Source organism: Drosophila tropicalis, unplaced genomic scaffold (assembly GCF_018151085.1).
Source record: "Drosophila tropicalis isolate 14030-0801.00 unplaced genomic scaffold, ASM1815108v1 contig_694, whole genome shotgun sequence".
In the NCBI taxonomy this organism is placed as follows: domain Eukaryota; kingdom Metazoa; phylum Arthropoda; class Insecta; order Diptera; family Drosophilidae; genus Drosophila; species Drosophila tropicalis.
The window spans coordinates 3,864,662-3,884,720 of NW_027173176.1; the positions used below are offsets into that span (position 1 = coordinate 3,864,662).

The following is a 20,059-nucleotide window of genomic DNA, read 5'->3' on the forward strand; positions in this document are numbered from 1 at the left end:
CAGTATTTTTACACCCATTTTCCTTCCCCACCATTCCCAATCACTCCAGCCCACTCCATTCGATACCATTTTGTCCACTCGTTCAGCTAGTTCTTCTACGTACATATATGGCTTAGTCTTCTAATGCTCTCTGCATCGACTGATGCTTATTCTTTGCCCCATTGTCAGCTTGAACAGGACAACGAGTGTCTGCAAATATCTGCAGGACATAATTTTAATAAACTTACATGGCATCAGTTACCAGAGAATTTCCTCATTCTCGTTCTCGAATGTTGAGACCCATTCTCAATGTGAATGCATACGTCCATCTGTCTATCAATGTGTGTGTACAAGAGTTGGACATGTGTTTGTCCACTAGGTTGATTAGAAAAGTTCTGTTATTATAACAGTTCAACACAAAAAAAGAAGAAAAGTAATGAAACAGATAGAAAACGAAGCAAGAGATGCAATGATGCATTGACTGTAGTAAAGTGAAACTAGTTACTGCAATTTAATGTGCATTAAAGAATATTAATTATAAAATTACTCTAATAAATTTTTATTTATGAAATTATCTTTTACCTAGAAAACATTTGCTTATCCCCCTTTCTAAAACTTCTTTGAGATGTGCTTGAAATTGGTTTGTATTTCGTTTTTTGCCTCTTTAGAGAACGGATATACCCTTTCTTTCATATGCTCTATAAAATGGATACATTATTGAAAAATTTCATTTATCAACTAAATATTCAATCCGATTATGGTATTCTTTTTTTTTCTTTTTTTTTTTTTTTTTTTTTTGTTATGTAAGCTTTTTGCAATAGAATTTATTTGGCTCTGGCAATTTTGCATTCAACCGAAAGCAATTTCAATTAACTTAATGCTATTTGCTTTGTTGAGCAATGCGCGCGCTAGGCTAAAACATTTCTGTTGTCTACAAAAACTGTTGAAAATATTTTAGCCCCCCGCTACTGCCATTTTAGCCAACATTTCGGCAAATTAACAGAGAGTAGGCAGTAGGACCGCAGGGGTAATCTTTGATTTCATTTCCTCTACTCTTCATGCATATTAGTTGGGATAGATAAATAATGATAACTGAAATCTAACTCAAATTCAGTCCCAATTCTCATTGGCCTGGTCCAACCCGCATCTCATTCATTGAAATATTAGCAAAACCTGCCTACTAGTTTTTGCACTTGAATATGAATTTGAATTTTGCGTATTTTTTGGCGCATAATCAGCAGCTGAAACAAACTCTTTCTCCTCTAACTCCTCTTATGTGTCTGTCTAACGGTCTGTTCTGTTAGTCTATCTGTTTCTATATCTGAATGTGGCCAAACCTATTGACGATTTTTGTTTGCAATTACTCGCACCAAATGTTTAGGCTTTTCATTTGTTGGCTCTCTCACAGCCTTGCCTGCCAGTAATTGTTCATGATGATAATCAGACAGTGGCAAAACCAGAAAAAGCATTCCCCACCCATCATCATCATCAACATCACAGATTATTGTGTTGGCTGTTGTATTTGCAATTAGTGTCAATTAGCTGAGGCGGGTTCCTCTTCGTTGTTTTTTTTTTTCGCTGTGTTTTTCGTTTCTGTTCAGTTATTGCACAAAATGTTTGTGCATTTCTGAATTTGAACAGAAGTTGCAATTGCCATTGCCACACTAAATGAATCGATGATGTTATTTGCGTGTTTCTCCACTCCTAATTGTACAAAATGTTAATAGTGGGCATTGTGGAAGAAAAAGAAGGAATTAGATTTATATGCATGGAGTTTGCATCAAATGAAAGTTGTAACACTATCCTATTGGAAAGGTTTGGGAAAATTGTATAATTAACTGAGGTCCAATTTAAGTTTGGAAATAGAAACTGAAATTAAATTTAAATAAGCTATCTATTAACTCAATGGCAAGGCGAGCGTTGGCTTCGTTAACGAGGCTAAGTAAAGACGACATCGATCTTCATATAGAGGGGTCTCTTAAATCAATTGGATACTACCCCTAGATAAATAACTAACATGAATCAAAAGCGAGAATAGGCCTAATATATTAAATTTCAAACTGCGTTCTTTTTATAAGAAAAGTCTTCATAGTATAAAGTAGTCATTAGATACATACATAATCTTTTTTGAGATTTTGATTTTTCACCAGGTCTAGTTAGATGTATATTATCCTTTTATTTGACTTTTCAACCCTATTTTACTACTTTTTGATGCCAATGATCACTTATCTCTAACGACGAAAAATTCTCATTAAAAATTCCTCATAAAAAATTAAACAGATTTATTTCTAAATTGAAGTCTAAGCCACTTTAATGTAACCAAACCAAGAGAGCAAGCAAAAAAAAAGGGAAATATATCAAAGCCTAATGCAAAACAAGTGTGAAGTTCCCATTGAACCTGTGAGCATGGAGCGGATTGTGGAGTGGAGTGTTGATATTCCAGGGTCTCATTCATTGAGAATACTTGTGCGAATCAAAGGCAAATGCGGCACACACACACACTTCAATGTTAATTTTTCAATGTGAAGAAAACTGGCTGAGGAGAAGAAGTGTGTATGTGTGTGTTTGTGGGTGTGGAAGGGGCGAGGGGGGATGGCTCTATAGAATGACAGGACAAGACGATACTACGTGGTGTTGGGAATAGCTTGCATAGAGAGAACAGAACAGAGTGGGAACATTTCACGGCACTTAATCCATATGTCGCAAAGAGAGCGAATGAATTATGTGCGACATGTACGAAAAATTACGCGCAAAAATTGCAATGATGAAAAATGAAATTTATTGTACAAGTGTGAGAGCGCGGCTATATATATGTATATACATATACGTGTATGTGTTTGTGTGCGTGTGTGTGTGTGTGTGCATGAATAAGGATCCTGGCCCTGCCTGCTGCTGCTGCACCCCTTTTAACACGCTTTTTAAATTTATAATGACATTTTTAACCCCCTGCCTGCTGATGCTTGCTTGCTTGCCTGCTCAATCTCATTCATTTTATTCTTTTGCTTGGCAGAATGCAAGAGGCGTCCAAGACCCTTCCGCCCAGTCGTCCATCCGTTCGTTGAGCAGCCTAATTTTGAGTGAAGCGACAAAAAAAGGAGAATAAAGTTTATTTTCCCGTTTTTTTTTCTTCTGCGCATTTTAGCGTAGAAAATGCAATAAATTAAGCAAAATACTTGAGTTCACCTTGAGTCTTGATCCTTGAGGCGTCCTTTCGCACGGCAGCCGTTGCTGCTTGAAACTTTTCTGGGTGTGCGTTCCAGTGTGTGTGTGTGTTTCTTTTCCTTCTACTTTTTTTTGTTTCACTGAGCGCGTGATTAAATGTAAAATTGGATTTTTCTTATTTGTTTGCGAAAAATATCCTTCGTTGTTGTTGTGTGTCCCAATGTTGTCGTCTGCCTTTTGGCAAGTTTTCAAATTGCGTGGCAAATGGTTCAGGTCTAAGAGTGAGCAAAATGCGATGAGATGATGCTAAGGCGGCCGACCAACCGAGTGAGCTGCTGGGGTAGGATTCCTCGATGGAGATGGAGTGTCCTAGTGGTAGTGCTCCTGAAGTACGGTTAGCAATTCTTAGTGCCGCATATTTTGCGCAATTTTTCAAGGGGTTTCACAACGGAATGAAATAAAGCAAGAAAAACAACAACAAACACAATAAGAGGGAGAACAACCTTTATAATGCGATTTTGTTTCCCATTCCAGTGCTCCTCGGATCCCACTTTATTTCCATTCCTTAGTTGGTTGTTTTTTTCTTTTTGTTTTCTGTCCTCTACTCTACTTTTGTTTCTTATAATGCGTCAGCTGTTTAGCATGCCCCTGGAATATCAAATGAGTGCACTTTGGAGTAGGGTTTTCGAGAGGCTTGAAACTTGTAGAGTTATTATATTAATTTTTAACAAGAGATTATGAAATGACACAAATAACTGCACACACATACGCATACATTAATGTGTGTTGGGGAGAGATGAAAATAAAGAAAGGTTTTCTATGTGTTGTGATAGGAATATGAATTAGATGCATATCAAATTGAATAAATTAAGAAAAGCGAAGCTACAAGTTAAAAGGTGACAGTATAAGCATATCATACGGATATTCAAAAAGGGATTCCCAGTGAAAAACATTCATAAAGAGACAAACAAAAAATATGAATATTGAAAAAATTCTTTTATTTAATCAAAAAACTAAATTCGGCACAAAAAACTTGTGTCTACAATCAATTTCGAAACTGTAGAAAGAATTGCACAAAGATTTGTCTAAATTGTGAGGAACGCAGAAGAATTTTAAATTTTTTTCCGCAAATAAATGAAATTGAATGAAATAGTTTGAACGGTGGGGAGGGGGGAGAAATTACTCTCACTTCCTGGTGAAATGACTTCAGCTAAGCTTGGCTTTTTTGGTAAAGATGAAATCTAATTAAGACTAATCAACGTAGCGCTGTCTCTCGATTTGCTTTTACGGAAGTGAAGTTGCTGCCCAGCTGAAAATTTGCTTCATTCAACGTCACTTCCGATGGCCGGCTGAAGCTCATCTTAGATGCTGCTAGCCAGCAATTTAGGTGGGTGAATGGTGGAAAAGTGAGTAGGGGGGTGGTAGTGGTGTTGTATGGTGCCATCGAAAGCGGATGTTCCGCGAATGTCACAAGTGGTGAGCAAACATTTCATTAGAGCAAATTCTGTGTGCTTTCTAGCTAGCTCCTCTCATTCGAGAACGGTGTGGAATAGGGGGCCCGGGAGGGGGTCGGCTGCTGCTAATGAGAAAAATTTTCTGGGCCTGCGTCCAGTAGTGGTAGTGGGAAAGAATCCTTTTTGACACAAAAGGTGCAAAGGCAGAATGCAGAAAGCTAAAAGCAGAAAGTAGAAAGGAGGAAAAGACACGAGAGATAGACAGACAGAGCGGAAATGGCGTGGAAATTAATTAAATTTAGCAGCAGTAACAACAACAACAACAAGCGAAATGAAAAGAAAAGCGGAAGAAAATTGAGGAAAGCAAAGCAAAATCAGGCAATGGCAAACAAATGGCTCATCTAAATGGTTTGCTGATTTTATTTGGCGTTGATTTTCACGTCACATGAATACCAAAAAGACGAACTCCGACCAACGTCCCCGCACACGGCCCTCTCCCGAATTCTTTTCCATCGTTTCGTTTGTCGTCGCCAGTCTGTCTATGTGTCAAATATTAAAAAATATATAAATCATAAACAGATGACGCCGTTTTTTTTTCCTTTTTTGTTTGTGATTTTTTTTTCCTGCTATTGCTACTTTGCGTATTATTTATTCATAATTTCTTTTTATTGTGTTTTATTGTCAGCGACGAAAATAACAGAGGTTTTATCCAACCATCGTCCCCCCATACCGTCGAACGACCTTTGACACCCTCTCCGCACGCCCGATAAAAAGATGAAGAGAGCGAGAAAGGAAAAAAAAAACGCACCATGAGGCGTATACGTCACGTGCAGAGGATTCATCCTATGTTGTCGTGTATTTTTTTACGCCTGCCTAGCTCAGCGCAATCAGTTGACACTTCCCTTAGCATGTCGTCATTTATCTCACAATGGTGCTGCTGCTACTGCCCAACCTCCGCGTGGTTGCCGCTTCTGCTCCTGCTGCTGCTTATTTTGCAAATTTGTATTTCTTGTACAACTGTCAGGGATAGTCATGTTGGATGGATGGACGGAAACGGAGGTGTGGCATGGCGGTGGCTGGTAAAAAGTAACATCCTTGTCTGGAACTTCTTTCGTTCGTTTCGTTTGTTCGTTCGTTTTGTGTCCATCTGCAATAGTCATTCAAATATGCGAGGGCATATCCTGAATTACATCTTTTATCAAATTGGACTTGTTTCGCTTCAAAGCAATCGAATCCATATCCAATATCCTTCATTCTGTATATCTCGACTCTGTTCTATACTTTATAGGCCTTATTTTACTGATTGCCCCAAAAAGTAGGCAATGATATTTTAAATATTTCTTGTTATCAAGTTTCCCAGGTGATCAGCGAAAAGTGCAAGTAACAATAACACAAAAATTCATTTCAAATAATGGCTATAATCATTAACTCTAACCAAAGATAGAAAAAGAAGAAGCGATGCAATAAGATTAAGATTTCTCCTTTACCCGAAATTTCTATATAGTTGACAACTTTTTGATTAACCCTCGTATTGGGCTTGCATACACACAAAAATACACACACACAGAACAACAGTAGTCGTCAGGCTCGGCACACACATGTTTCTCGCTTGGCTGGCCCCACCAAAACTGAAAACGTAGCCAAACCCAACTAAAAGCTGAGCTGAGCAGTTGTCACCAATTCGAAGAGAGTTGGGTTGCAATCATTGTCATTATCATATGCGTCATGATTTCTTTCGGTGATGTCAGCTAGTCATTCAGTCAGTCCGACAGACAGGCAGGCATTCAGACAACCAGTCAACTTACCAGACGGTGATGACATTTGCCAACTGCATAACAAAATCAAAATAAAAGAGAGAGCCATCTGAGCTACATAAGAAAAGTTTTCTTCTTCCTTTTTTTTTTTGCGAACAAAACAAACTTTGATTTTGCGTATTCAATGTGTCTGTGTGTGTTTGTGTGTGTGCGTATGTGTGTATTATCAACTGATTACCATATCATTTTTATTAATCACACTCTCAATCCAATCGACATATTCAGTGACTCGTGTAAAAACCACTGGTAAATGTATCCTACACCCCTTGTGACTGGCAAACGATGCCAGGCCAATGATTGTCCTTTGACTCTGCATTATCAGTGGACTGCCCGAGTCCAAGCGGCAAGAGCTCTCCGCACTTGGCAGTATGGCGCAAATCATTTTGGGATGCAATGTTTTGCCATAACCCAGATTGATGCATTCCACATTTGTAATGACTTCCATCAGAGAAATATGTAATTCCTGAGAGTTCTCCTCGGTGATTTTATGTTGTCCCCAGCCAGCTGAATAGGCATCTGGAAATCTCAATGGATCACTGGCCTTCACCTTGGGCAATGCTATTACATTAACAAGCAAAGAAAACTTCACAAATGGCGTTTGTATCAAAGCGATATCATTCTCAAAATTTCGACTATAATCCGGATGGTTAAAGAAACATTTATTCGACACATACATCTCCAAGGCCGGTAAGTTCCGCATAATGACACCGTAACTGATTTTCACACGACTCGCCGGCTTAGTGCATGAGGCAACCGTTAGTATCCAGCGATGGCCTACAACTACACCAGCACAAAACCAAGTTGTATCGCGTGTAGAAAAATCTAAAGCCACCATCGATGGCACCTCATATTCCTGGGCCTCGTATCCAGTATCGAAACGTTTGGTGGGCGGCCTCTTAAGCGGTATATTGCGAACGAGCACAGGTTTCAATACTTCTGTATTACCACTAACTATAATTATGTAAAGCAAAAAAATGCTCATAAAAACTAGCAGAGACTTCTGAGGCATGGCTTCGCGTTATGCAAATGACTACCAATTGAACTTGGGTTTTTATAGTTTTTAAATCAGTTGTTTTTTTTTTTTATAGATCTGGGTGACCAATAAATAGTTAAAACCATCTGGCAATTGAAAACAGGCTGTTATTCCAGAAATTCTCATACAGTTCAATAGAAAATGTGAAAGCATTTAGTTTTATGTCCCCCATTTGTATGGCCAGATAAATTTTTGTTGAGTCACAATTGGTTTAAGCTACAACGAGAAAGCAAATGGATTAAAAAAAAACAAGTTTGTACTTAATTTCCATATTATAATCATACCAAAATTTACTTTAACACCTAGAAATAGTATCACTTTATAACTTATAGTGACAAAAATTTCCTCTTCTATGTTGTTTTTCCTTCACCTCATAGCCAAGTCATCGCGGTCACCATTTCTTGAAATCCTTAAATAATAGAGGAAAAAAATGTTTGTTTTTCTTTTCTTTAATTTTCTAAATGGGATAAACTAAACTAACTTTTCTGTCTCTTTCTGTATTATTTTGCAGGTAAGTTTCATTGCCAAAAGGGGGAGAAAGAGAAAGGCAGAGGTTCCCTGGTGCCAAATGTAAGTCCTAGATCAAAATTTAATATAGAAAACATTCTGCTGCAGCTGTTTACCACTGCGAGAGGGAGGAAGCGCGTTAAACCAAAAATTATGAGCTTCAAATTAAATTTTCCTTTCTGCTTCTGGTGTTGTTTTTATGGTTTATGAAGTGTTGCAAAAATATCTACAGATATAAAAGAAATAAAACAGGAAGAGCGGAAATGCGGAAGGTGGAGTCGAGGAGAGTCAACGCGAATCCTAAGTGAGGAGAAACTTGGGTGAATGGATGAAGTGTGTAGTGCGATGCGGTGGGATGAAGTGGTGTGCCTTGGTTGGGTTGCTGGCATCAGCAGAAAGTGCCACTATTTGGATTTTGCAAGAGGCAATGCCAGATGTGTGACGGAGAGAGGGCAGTCAGATGGGGAGGAGGAGAAGGAGGAGATGACGGCCACTTCTGAAACAGCATGCAAAAAGGATTTTCGTCGATTTTCGAGTGCGCTTTTGCCACATGTGTGTGCCACTACACGAGTTCTCTTCTCTATCTACTTCTTTGCCATTGCATAAACATTGTTTTCTTTTCTTGTCGATTTTTCTTTTTTTTTTTTTTTTTTTTTTTGATTTTCTTTCTTTTTTTTTTTTTTTTTTTGTTTTTGGTATGTTTTGTTTTGTTGCCAGTCGGGCTACTTGCGATTTTTTTTTGTTGTTACTCTGTCTGTCTCATTCTGTGTCTTCTGGCCATTTGGCTCTTGTGTTGTTTTCTATTTTTTTTTTTTTATCCCTCTCTTTGTTGTTGTGTAGTGTGCTCAGTGGCATTTATTGTTTTTGGCGTCAGTTGTTGCAGTCTTCGTTCCTTTTTTTTGGTTTTTTTTTCTTGCACACATTTCGCGTACTCAGCATTTTTAACAGTTTATTTGGCCAAGGCATGAAACTAACCAGCCAACGAATCTGAATCCTGACAATTGGTGCAAGTTTCAGTTTTTTTCTCCCTTTTTTGTTTGGCTCTGTGGGGAAAGTTGAAAACTGCAGAAAGATGTTGATAAAGTGCACTCCATATAGTGTGAGCTCGTTTGTTTTTATCCAAGAATTCAAAGAGATTGAGTGCCAAAAATATAGCCCCAGATGTGCATGACGTTGCGTCGGGGTCACCAAATGTAATTTACAATTTCAAATAAAATTTGTGATTTCTCCATTTTTACCTACTACGGCTTGTTTTTAACATTCATATTGATACTATTTGGCAGTAAAGTATGCAACAGTAAATCCACATGAAATCCTGAAACAATTATTTAAAAAACCAAAAATTGGGAGGGACTCTGACTGAAAATGCAAACTCAGCAAAGCAAACAGCAAAAGGAATCCTTGCACAATTAACCAAAAAGCGTACTGAAAAGCCAGAAACAGGAACGTTTATGCCCCAGAATATATGCTTCAATTTTATGTGATATTCGAGGCAAATAATTTTCAGCTATCAGGCGGAAGGCCATGCCCAATTTTTTTGGCGCTTTTGGCACTTTTCCTTTACTTTTTTCCCTACCCTTTTTTTCTGTTTGCCTGCTGCGTCAAATATTTTATATGCGTTGCATTGCTCAGAGCCCAGTTTTATTGCCATTGCAGATGATGGAGAGTATTGCTGCTGCCTCTTCCCCTTTCTAAAAACCCAAAACAACAAAAACAAAAAACCATAGGAAAAGGAAAAACCGCAGCTCTTTCATTTCTGGCCATTTTATGTGCGGCTGCCTGACGAACTTGATTGGGACGTTGGCGTGGCTTTCTCTCCTTTCCTTTTTATTTTTTTTCCGATTTTTTTCCCTTTTTTTTTGGCTTGGTCCACTTCACTAACAGCTTTGAGTGTCCACAGCGAATCGAAGGGATGGATGTGTTTGGCAGTGGCATTGGCATTAGAGAGGAAGGCAAAGGGAATCAGGATGAAATTGCATGAAGGGTAAGGGTGATGAGGGGATCTGAGCGGGTTTGGCATCTTGAGCACCAATTGCTATAAACTTGAGCTTTTTATTTTCGTTGCTGTTGTTGGTGTAGTTGTTTTCCGCTGCATTTCATTATACATAGTAAACAAAAAAAATGTTGCATACACACAGGCTGAAATGGCAATATTTTGAATTTTATTAGCTATCAATAGGATTAATATATCTGATCTAGGATTATTATTGACATTTCCCAAAAGGATTGCTAGAAAACTGCAAAATTCTAAAACTGGTAAACAAATTTAACTTTAATTTAACATAAAAAAGCCAATTTAACACAAAAGTCTAAAGAAACGCAAAAATGGCGACCCATTTCGCTTAAAAAATTCCAGAATATTTTTTATGAAACGTATAAACTTAAAAAAAATTTAAAAGTCAAAATATAATAGCAAGTAAACCAATAAACAGAATGCCAAAAACGAAAACCAATAAAACAATTTAACAAAATTTAACAAAATTGTTTTATGGCCAAAAACCAGGCAAACAGCGCACACACATAAACACATTCGTCCACACGTACACACGTACACAAATGTCAAAAATTGTCCAAATCAATGGGGCTCAACTGAGCCAAAAAGAACAAAACAAAAAGTAAAGAAGCGCTAGAGTGAGTGAGAGAGAGAGAGAGAGAGAGAGAGAGAGAGAAATAAAAAACTCTTTTAACAGCCTCAAACAATGTAAATTTTTATTAAACGATTCTTGCCATCTCACTCACTTTCATTGTGCCATAGTCAGAGTCTCTCTCGCTTTGGTTATTTTATTGTTGTTGTTGTGCAACCTGCGGCATTCGAAAATGACATTTCAAAGGCAAACCGACAACATTTTTCGCCTACAACATTTTCACGTATTTTAATGAGCATTTTCGTGGCTGCTGCCATTGCCAGCATGTGTGTGAGAGGGAGCTTTAGCGAGACGAACGAGCCTCCAAAATTATGCATGCGACCGCCATGACACACACACACACACACACACACACACACACACACACAAACGCGCATCGGATGTGCGATGAAAACCCCCAGAGCGTTTCGAGTGCGGTTCTCGGTTCAGTTTTTCGTTTCCCACTTTTTCACTTGCCGAGTTCATCGAATCCAACTGCTCCCGCACACACACACACACACACTCACACACAGACACATGCAGTGAGAGAGAGGCTCACACATATGTGCAACACCAACAGCATCATCTCATTAACAATCAGTCCAAGTGGCGGTTGGGACATTTCGACTATATACGCACGTGTTGGGCTCAAATTTCAAATCAGTTTGGCCTCTTTTTGCTCTGCTCCGCCTTGCCTCGGCCAAAACGTAGGAACGACCATTATTTAAATTCAAAAAAGCGATAACGACTGGGTAATGATGAAGTGCAGCAAAAGTACGAGAACAGCACCATCGCCATCACCATCACCATCATCAGTAAGCACCATCGGTTTGGGGCATACATACATACATATATGGCCGCTGGATGTTGCAGGCGTTTGGCCAAAATTGGTTACGCGTTTGGGTCAACAGATGCCAACCATTCGGGTTTATATAGAGTGGTGAGTGTCGAAAGGGTTACTACTACTACTGCTGGAGGTGTTGGGGGGGGTGGGGCAAAAATGCAGTTGCCGTTCGGTTTTGTGACAGGGCAAACATATTGACGTCAGTGGTGACAGAAGTACAGAGTCAGCAGAAGTAGCAGCAGCGGCAGCCAATATACAGCCACGTACGGAAAACGATGATGAGGATAATGCAAAAGGCGACACTGAAGCGTGCGAAAATGAGTTTGCAAAATGATGTCGTACCTGGCTAGCATTAAAAACCCATCAACCAATTGTTTAAACACCAACAAAATATATCGAGAGAAGAGTGTCCTCTTTCAAATCACATTTTCAATTGCCTAATAAGTGTAACTAACTGATCATTAAAGGGAAAGCGAACTTGCTATCATTTCAGCGTGTAACCAATTTTATGCAACACACAACTCTTTGTTCAATGTTTTGTTTAATACCCAATAGGTCATCATCATGAGAAAGAATTTTCTAGTCACTTTAAAGTAAAATAGACCAGAAATTTGTATTCTATGAAATTTCGTTGGATTCTTTAAAGCAAGCCGTTAAAGTCCCCTGCCAAAAGGATATAGGAGTAACCATTTCTTTCATCGACCAATCCTAGTCATAAAATCTTTTAAAATAGAAGTTTGCTCTCAGCTAACGCATTCCTTTCCCCCCTACACACACATACACACACACACACACACACTTTTTCTCTTCCCTTTTCTCTATGTATCTTCTGGCTATGTTGCATGCATTCGGTTCTCAATGATAACCCGCTGATGTCATATAAATAACAGATTTAGTGGTCTCCGGTCTTGGAGTCGAGTCGTCGTCTGCTGCGGCCATTTTTGTTTGGTTTTTAGCTTTTCGGTCGAGGCTGGCCGCCAGTCCGGGACATGGGCATAAACGACGAATCAACAGACAGCTGATAAAAGCATCAGCATTGTTTTCATTCTAGAGTGTAGTAGGCTCTAACCCCGTGTGCGGTGGTGGCAGTGGCCACTGGGCTCGCTAAGGCCAGTTGCTTTTTATGTGTCATAACCATGGATGATGGTCATGGCTACGTCGTCGTCGACGGCAGCGGCGGCTTTTAATGGCCAAATCCAAAACGCAGAGGCAGAAAGCAAACAATGGGCCACGTTGCCATCATTGACTGCGTTAATTGCTGTCATTCATTTGAAAAGTCATACGGACCAACCAACCAAACAGCCATCCCGTCCCCTCTCACACTTTACAACGGCCGTCCGTATTTTCCTTTAGTGATTTTTTTGTTTCGCATTTTTCTGTTGTTGTTGTTGTTGTTGTTTTGCCATCCTTCCTGCAGTTAAAACTGATGATGATGCGTTTGCTCTTTCGTTTTCGTTTATGTTTTTGTCTGCTCATACTCATCCTTCGACCTCATCATGATTATCGATGCTACTGGCTGGCTGGTTGGTTTTGTCGTTCAGATCTTAATTCCCTAAATGGCGGGTTAGGTCTCTCTAGCTAGCCCCCTCTACACCCCAGCCCTCTTCATTCCTTTTTTTGTTATACATATGTATTATCTGCTTACTTGTTGTGCCTGGCCTGGGTACAGGCATGGGCGAAGTATAATCCAACTTGAACTCCAACTCTTTCTATTTCTCCCCTTTTTTTTTTTGCTTTTTGTTTTACTATATATTGCACAAAATCCAATTTAGCTGCTAAGCCTTCGTTTATTGATTTTGTCCAATGGGCAAACAGATGATGGAGCGAAAGTGAAAGTCGCCATGTGGTGGAGTCTCTTCCTCGCTTTCCATCTCCCTCTCCCTCTCGTTGTATCAGTGTTTGTACATGGAACAGGGTTGTCATTATCCCCAATCATGAGGGAATGTCAACTGACTATGAAATTTTAATAAGCATTTTTAAAACGTTCCAGAAAAAAAAAGCACAACAAAACGCAACGAAACAGCAAATGGGATTTAAAGATGAAAGAGGCCAAAATATAGAATTTAAAATAATTTTATGTAACTTGAAAGTGTAAACATCTGAGGAACGGTGAGCTACCCTTAACTTTGATTAGCGCAGCTGAAGCTTTCTGTAGTCTCAAAACCTTTGACAGAATGTTCCAGAAATAAAAATATAAAGAACCACAAAATATTTCAATAATTTTCAAGACTATCACTAGAAGTACTTGAATACTCTTTTATTGAAAGAGAAGATCATTCAAATAAAACCAAGATCATTCAAATCATTCCACAAGAATCTTAGATTAATTTCTGATCCGTTTGCTGGCCTATTTGCTAGGCCGATTTCTCTGCTCTACAAAACAAATTATTGCAATTTTTGTTGTCAATAGGAAAAAGTCAACCTTATAAGGATCTATAAGCGTCAACACGGTTTGTGTTAGCTAGGACTTGTTTTTTCTCTCTGTTTGAATATTTATTCAACAGAATTACATTATAGAGTAAATAATGATGATGAATTTCAAACAAAGTAGCCAGAATTTGACTTTATTTTTTCTCCTTCTCGCCCAATTTCTGAAAAGAAAACTCTTTCCTTTTATGTGTATAGTTTGTTCAATTTATACATTTTAATCTGCTGCCACACGCTTCTGACATATACGCTTCTCTCCTCTATACTCGGCCACATCCCCTTAGGGGGCTGGAGCAGTGTCTGTCCGGTAGTCCACTTACATAAAGTGGAAATCCTGTTGCACTTAGCTTTAAAAATCAGCATAAAGCAAATGTGTATGTATATGCATATGCAGATGGATATAGATATAGAAATTTTAATGCAACGCCTCGCTTTGCCACCCAACCACCCTCGAGCCCACTTCTCCCGCGTGGAACCTCCTTCTACCACAAAGTATAACCCAACGGATGCATATAAATTCCGCTCGTGTGGTTTTCAAAATGCATTACGAGTTGGGTTTTTGGCCCACACTCCCACTCCCACTCGCACTCGCACTCGCACTCCTTGGAGGCAATCTACAATCTCTAATCTCCCCAACTCCGATTTCTGACCTGGTCTAAGCTAATCAAGGGCTGAGCCAACAATTTACTTAACTTCCATCAGCAGCAGCTTTGCAAGCGGCAGCGGCAGCATACTCGAGGGTTTTGGGGATCTCTTACCATCCAATCAAGCAAACATTCAGACCACGCACCCACCCACCTCGGCCATTTCCCGCCGGTGTTTCCATCATATCAGTGAAAACACGAAAAAAGAGAAAGGGGAAGGAAAATGGAGTCGTTTTTAGTGTGAATTTCCTTACATATCCTCTCATGTCTGCCTCATGCATAAACCAATTTGCTTTGCATAAGCTAAAGGGCAGTGCGAGACGGCGACGGCGATGGCGATGGCGACGGTTTCGGTTTCGGCTTGGCTTAGACCTATCCAATTGCTGCAATTTTCTGACTTCACTTTATGCATTTATGCGCCTTTGTCTGCGGTTATTTCTCGTTTTTGGCCCTCGTATATTCCTTTTTTTTTCTCATCGTCTGCGGCGCCGGGTCATTAATTTGGAAGTAAAACCCGTCGCACTTGAATCCACCATGTTTGACCCTCCGCTTGCAAAATAGATAGATGCAGCAGCAGCAGCAGTGGCCGGCCGGTCGGCCAATCAGTCGAGAACTTTGTGTAGTGTTGGTTAGCTGGGCCGCTGGGTCGGTTGGTCAGTCTGCATGAACCCTTGACTAAAGGGTTCTTAGCCGGCATTTCCCCAGTGAGAAATTAGGAAATTGCATTTGCCCGGCAACGGCAACGGCACGAACGAACGAGCAAACGAATGAACGTGGTGGCTACAACCTAACGGAATTTACGCCATCGAAGATTTACCCATTTTGGACGATAGGCGCTGGCCAGCCGGCCAAAATGCAACCATACTCTGAGTAGTGTTGCAAAAGGAACAAGCAGTCATGTAGGAGTTGTTGCAATGGGATGGGAGAGCGGCAACATTTGACAGCTGGAAATTGCCAAAATGTAAATTTTCATATGGCCCTGGGCAAAAACGGAATCCAAGAGGCATATAAATTTATTGCTCGCGCGCACTAGCCGCTCCACTACACAAATCGACATCATCATCATCATCACGATAATGATGACGATGCAGACGATGATGCTGATTACCATTATCATGCCACTGAAATATTCATAATCAACGCGCCCGGCAGCGCCAGGCGTTCGTTTCGAGGTTAGTAAAACAATATCTAACCGTGAAGCGGCATAATTATGAGATTATGTTTTAGTTATGAGTTTGATTCATTTTTTGGCAGATTGTTGGATGCAGCAACAATGACTGAATGGAGAAGCTGAGTCTGACCTGAGGATATATTTGGCTTTTACGAAAGTATTTCTCCATAAATCTTGGAAATCTCAAAAGATCGATGCAATCACTTCTTTGCTTGCTTTCGATATCCTAGATTCGTCAATTGAAACCTAATCTTTCGATTTTTTAGTTTTGCTGTCCAAATTTGAATATTCAAAATATATCGGTTTGCTTATTTGTATTCGTATTGGTAGCTTTTTTTTACTCTAGCCAATTTAATGAATTCCCAAGTGGAAAAGATGTGCATCTTTATCGACGTTTAATGGTTTATTTTGCAAATCAATACAAGTTCAATCGTTCAGTCTGTGTTTCAGGGGACCTGTAGCAATATTTTCGGGCTTGTCTCCATTTGGCTCATGTCCCAGACGAACGAGAAGGACAGCGACAATGACGACAATAACAGCCATTAAGTCTGACCAACACGTAACTGGGCAATAAACAAGCGTGACAAATGATGCTGCTAAATGAAAGTTGATTGCCAGTTGACGGCCACACCTGGACCCAGGAGCAGCAACAGCAGGACCAACAATCAAAATTGTCAGAGCCATTGGTAAAAAAACACAAAATGAACAGCAACAACAACCAGACCAACTGGAAACACAAAAAAAAAAAAAAAACAAAACGAAAGAACAGAAGCGAAGAGAAAAGAGAAATCACAGCACGAATGCCACTCAGCGGAAGTTAGTATGGCTCTTGCAACAGGAGCAACTCTGTCGAGTTCCTACACTCTGTTGGATATTTACCGATGGAGGGAAGAGTAGGACGAAAACCAGCCATATTAATAATGATGGCGGCATCATCGACAACGGGGCGGCGATGTCTACGAACGACAAAACGCAAAATGGCCGCCGGATTGTCTGTTCGACGTCACGTGTCGAGAACTGCGTGTGATTTCTACGACAGGACATCGAAAACGGAAGCGAAATTTCGCACGATTCCCCCAGATTTATACTCTTGGGTGTCTTTTGCCTTCCATTGCCTTTCCCTTCTTTATTCCCTTTGCCTTACACCTTTCTCTCCATTTCTTCATCTGTTCTGTTCACTGGTCGTCGTCGTCGTCCGCCTGCTGTGATTTTCATTCAAATTGCAATGTTGCAAGGCGTCTTTGGCATTTCTTGTTGTCGATAAAAGATAAAATGAGTTCACAGCATGACGGAAATGCATTGTGTAATACTATTTGTGCTGGACAGAAAAATTAATTTAAATAAATTGACAAATAAATGAAATGAAAATGAACCATGTCAAAGACGTGTGTTGAGGGGGGGGCCCAAGAAAAAAAGGGGCAGAAGAATTTTCTATCGCTGCTGGAAACTGTGAAAAGATAAATCAGAAATTCTTTCGCTTATGTTCTTAAGAGCATCTAGCTTTACCTTTTGGCTTCTTTTGCTGTATACTTTGATTAAAGTAAAACTATCATTAAGCCAACTATGGCAAGTTGTTTAACTTTTTTTCTTTCACTCCGACGCGTCCTCCTCCTCTTCCACCATCTGTGCATCTCTATCAGAAATTCTGCTCGGCAGGTTGTCAGGGACAGGACGCAAAGAGCTGTTTCCTGGCAAGCAAATTACTAATTGGCAAGCAAAACGCTCTGCTTGTTTTCCAACAAACAACACAGCAACAACAAACAGTCAGTCTACAAAACAGTTCCAGTACCCAGGGCCCAGGACCAGCACCTGGACAACATCAGCAGGTACCACCTTAAAAATAGGGAAATGCTTATGTTTGTATGTGTAAACGAGACGACAGACGGCGGTGTGGAGGAAGGTGGGGATGGCACACACAAGCTTCATTAACTCAAACTATGCTGCATTTTGCGATTATCAAATTGTCTTTACATACGAACACACACTCACACACCCATGAGAAGCCAAACTTGGAGAGAAGAGGACAAGTACGGCAAATAGCAAGTGCAAAAAGCTAGCCAGAACTCAACCAATACACATAGAAGACATATCCACTCGGGCACATGGGTGTGTTACTCAAATAGTAATTGCAAGAGGGGCTTACAAACACTTAGACTGAATATAAATAAACGTTTTCTGAATCAATTAAATACAATTAAGTAAATATAAAGCTTACGAACTTTTCGCTATACAAAATCCAATCCCCTACCATAACATACCACGTCCTTGTCAATAGATTGACCCTTCCGTTCCGTAAATGAGAACGACCGCAGAAATATGAAGCACAACCAACAGACACATGCAGGTGGAGTAGAAAGTCCCCATACGAGAAATGCTTTGGGATATTTTGTTGAGCAAACAACCATGCAAAAATTCAACAGACGATGCAAGAACGATAGATGAATGGTTAGCTAGCTAGCTAGCTGGATGGATGGATGGATGAATGGCTGGATGCGGCCAACAGATGTAATGTGAATTGACAAACTGACCAAGGACTCCGACCCCACGCAACCTGGTCGAGAGAGGAGAACACCAAGTCTAAACGAATTTGCTGCTGCCGCCGCATTATCACACCTAACGCTGATTAGAGTTGCGATGTTGCTGGTTATGTGGCTTTTAAATTTCGTGTATGTCTGCGGTGGATTGGAGCAATTGATTGAAAGTGCAAGTTAAACGAAGTAAGTTGATTGATAGAGGAGAAGGACCAAAAAAGAAAGCTCATTAAATGCAATTGTTGGTGATTTTTAATACCAAAACGCTAATTATTGCAGCATTTCTGAAACAAGGCAAAGAGGCAAAAAAGCTTACACCAAAATTAAATCTATAAATTGAGGGGAAATGAGAATTTTCGAATCGCTAAACGATTCCATTATTGAATTGTTTTTGAATTGTTATAATTTTGAGGCTAACGACACTACTAGAGCTGGGGTTTAAGAGGTCGCTCTCCTTCTCTCTTTCTTTATCGAGTTGTGTATGGATCATTTTGCTTTTTGGGGGTTCCCCTTTACCCAACGGCAGATTTTCACACATTTTTAGCCAAGTCTCTCTTAATAAACTTCAACTAAACCGCACGAGAAGTGCACTGTGTAGTAAGCCAGCAGCAGCTGCTATTCCAGCTCCTTCTCCCCTCCTACCCGTCCTAGTAACAGCCCTTGCCAAACACAACACAAACAAAACTTTGTGCTAATGCAAAATTTAGGTCACTGTGTTGGGTTGCAGCTAAAACTTTATCCCACTCACACACGCATACACACAGCTAACCTGACTATATAGTTATATATATATATGTATGTATATATCGTGTTGTTGTTTTTGTTGTTGCTGTCTGGCAAATATTTTCCATTTAATTAACGCATGGTAACTAGCTCACTATTTCCCTACTTTACTACCCGCGTCTCCTCGTTTCTCATCACAATCCATCCTCCAACTCTGAGGGTCGTAAGAGGGGTTTGGGGTTGGGGTTAGTGGTGGCAGGAACTGTCGCAGCAGATTAAAATAAATTGCATAGAAATTTATCATCTCGAATCTCGAGCCAGACTTGACACAGTTGCAAAAGTTGGCAAAAGAAAGTGGAGCTTTGGGTCAGTTCCCAGCTAAATACAAACTCTGCATATGTCTGTGTGTGTGTGTGTGTGTTTGTATTTGTGTGTATAGCATAATTAATCATAATAAAACCAAAAGAGAGGAAAATCAAAATACCTAGCCAAAAAAAAAAAAAAAAAAGAAAGGAACGAAAAAACGAACAGGCAACAAAAAAACAAACAAAAACCAAAGAGAAGCAGCCACAATTTTCCAGCATTTTCTTTGCCATCAAAATAAATGAGCCAATTAAGCTGGGGCCACCAAAAAACACAACAACAACGAAAGAAAATCCAAAGTGGGAAAGTTAACCTGATGAGGGTTCACTACTTTTACTACATTCGTCCCCAAAAAAACCCCCATTTGAGGTTGGGGTTCAGGTGTTGCGCGTCATCATCAGTCCTTGGCTAATTTATGCCTTTGCTTTTGCTTGCTCCAAAATTTATTTATACTTATCTCATTTTCTCTTCTTCGCAAAAGAATATGCATTTTGAGTAGGAGTTTGTAACGCATAAAAAAAGTAAACAAATTATGTCTATTTACTTGACCAGCACAACAAAATGAGAAGGAAACTCCTCCCTCTTAAAGTCATTGTGCTGAAAATCTCACTTGAAGCCCATGAGATATCTTGGATTTATCCAAATGCAATGACGATATCATCTATGCAAAAGCGTTTTCAAATCAATTGATCGTGAATGAAATACATAGACTGGACAGGGTATACGATATTCATCACGGCCAAAGTTGGCACCGTCTACTGGTTTTTATTTTATGTTGTCTGG

General features: G+C 39.7%; 1 protein-coding gene and 1 long non-coding RNA gene across 2 annotated transcripts in view; both read left to right on the top strand.

Moving 5' to 3' along the window:
• Positions 1-8,411, top strand: part of LOC137579386 (uncharacterized) — a 30,767-nt gene extending 22,356 nt beyond the window's left edge. The window contains exon 3 of the long non-coding RNA XR_011032808.1: positions 7,954-8,411. This is a non-coding gene — a long non-coding RNA (uncharacterized lncRNA). The remainder of the gene's footprint in view (positions 1-7,953) is intronic.
• LOC137579186 (cytoplasmic polyadenylation element-binding protein) overlaps positions 1-20,059 on the top strand; it is a 352,744-nt gene that overhangs the window by 236,720 nt on the left and 95,965 nt on the right. The gene's annotated exons all lie outside the window — the stretch shown is intronic.